This window comes from Sinocyclocheilus anshuiensis, unplaced genomic scaffold (assembly GCF_001515605.1).
Source record: "Sinocyclocheilus anshuiensis isolate Anshui unplaced genomic scaffold, SAMN03320099.WGS_v1.1 scaffold331, whole genome shotgun sequence".
Lineage (NCBI taxonomy): Eukaryota > Metazoa > Chordata > Actinopteri > Cypriniformes > Cyprinidae > Sinocyclocheilus > Sinocyclocheilus anshuiensis.
In genome coordinates this window covers 90488-92710 of record NW_015552556.1, presented here as the reverse complement: position 1 = coordinate 92710, position 2223 = coordinate 90488, and the positions used below count along the sequence as shown (strand labels likewise).

At 37.2% G+C, this 2223-nt stretch overlaps 1 protein-coding gene across 1 annotated transcript in view; it reads right to left on the bottom strand.

Moving 5' to 3' along the window:
- The window catches only part of LOC107664571 (large neutral amino acids transporter small subunit 3-like), a 14132-nt gene extending 12957 nt beyond the window's left edge, over positions 1-1175 (bottom strand). Inside the window, exon 1 of the mRNA XM_016455178.1 lies at positions 915-1175. The gene's annotated coding sequence lies outside the window, so the exon portion shown is untranslated. The remainder of the gene's footprint in view (positions 1-914) is intronic.
- Positions 1176-2223: the final 1048 nt, after the last annotated feature.

Here is a 2223-nt window from a genome sequence, read left to right as displayed (position 1 = left end):
CATTCTCCTCCATGCCGCAGCAGTGGTGGGTCCTGAACCGCGGGGAGCAGACGGCTGCCCCTCTCTCCTCGAAAAGAGAGACAAACGAGAGCGGAGCTTTTTCATCGAAAAATGAAAATTTTACAGGAGTCAGGACAGCAAGAAACTTAGCGAAAAAAAGAGAGGGAAGCTTTTCGATCGCAAACTAAACTACTTTTTTGAGGGAAAGCGAATTATTTTTCTTAAGGGAGTGCAAAAGTTTGAGATATTTATTTTCTTCCATCACCGGCCCTTTATGGGCTCCATATTAAGAATTTAAAAAAAGTGTATTAATTGTGCAACGACTTAGGCTACGTAAATGGTGCTTCCACTCAAGACAGATTAACTGTTTCAAAAGGTCAAAAACCTCCACACACAGCTGTTTCCTTCACACTGACTGCAGCTGCTACCGCGTGCTCAGCAGCTCACTGTAAGTGCGCACTTCAGTTTCCTAAAGGAAAAAACACACCGCCCGCACACGAGACCATTAATAATTGCCTATCAGTTGTAAAGTAATGTAATGAATACTACAGACAGTAATGTTCATTATTGCATTGGACTGAGTAATCTGACATGTGTTTGTAAATGAATGGCATCATGCTCTAAAACGCACACCCCAAACATAGTCTGATTATAAAAATATAATTTCAAATATACAATTCAAGATTAAAAAAGCTACCGCAGTCACAGCTTTTACTTCATTTACAAAATAAGCCTCTTTATGCCTCAAAAGTACAATCGTTTTAGAAAATTAAGTGATTAAGAGAAAAAAACTGTTGTCAGGTATGTATTTACAAATATTAATACATTGATTTTAAAAATATAACATTCATTTATCAACTTGGCTCTTGAAACAAGTTTCCAAAATCTTGGAAACACGGAGAGAGTAAACTTACCACTGTCTTATGTACTGTTATTTATAGCAATGGCATGTGTCTGGTTTTCCTCAGTGTTACTTATCCTTTCCAGAGCGTAAGTGGTGCTATAATTTAGCGTTTTTCTGTTCGTGCACTCCAGGTTGTAGGCTACTTGCACGTTTGTAGAAACTAAAAAGGATATTGTCAAGTTTTGTATGCTCTTTCTCTCTCCCTGCTCGTTTTGTCTATAAATGGCTCTCGGCACTGACCCTCCTCCCCACCTTTCCAAACCAAACTCAATTTATGGATGTTTCCCAAAGAGCACACGCGACTGGATTGTTAGTGCAGAAGCCTGTGAAATCATTCAGTGTCAGCGGCGCCCTCATGTGGTCATAATCGCAGAAATGTACCTTACCTGGCTGCAGAAAGGTTTTTTTTTTCTACCAGATGAGGTTTAAAACATTGTTACCTTAAAATCCTTAAGATGGCATCTACTTCCAACTAAAATAAAATACATATTTTACAGTGTCCTTGTTAAGTCTACATGTACTTATGCATGCCAACTAAACATGTCACCTTTACAAAGATTAAGGGTTTGGCCCTTACACCATTTGTTTTCATGGCATCCCCACCGACCTTGTCACCGACCCAACGAAATTGTAAATGGAAAAAAATAAATGATAATAGCCTATTACAGATAGGGCTGTCAATAGATTTAAATGTTTAATCAGATGAATCACACCCTTTTCTGTGATTAATCGCGATTAATCGCACACTTCATGAAATTAAGCATAGACCATTTATCTTGTTTCAAATGGTTATTTTGTCATCATTTGCTATATTCAGCAAAGTAAACCAAAAGATTTAAGGGTGATTCTCTGTAGAAATGTAGATGTCTTTCCAAAAAGGACTCCAAAAGAACTCCAAAAGGACACCAAAGAACCAAATGATTTATCTTGTTTCAAATGTTTATTTTGTCATCATTTGCTATATCCAGCAAAGTAAACCGAAAGATTGAAGGGTGATTCTCAAAAATCTATATTTTCTGCAAGCTTTTTTCAAGATACATTTTAGATGTCTTTCCAAAAAAGGACACTTAGAAACTCCAAAAAGACACCAAAGAACCAAATGATATAAGGAGCCCATATAAGCACATATGAAAGAAAAAAAATGCAAAAAAAATATATATATCTGAATTGTATATTATGTGTACAGTGCAACAGCAAATAGCTTTTTTACATTTTAGAGAAGTCAAGTTGCTAATCGAACAGGACCACATGGTGATGCCAAAAAATCCCTAAACCAACCGCCTGCTGGCTGCATCTACTACAGTACACACCCAGCAAGC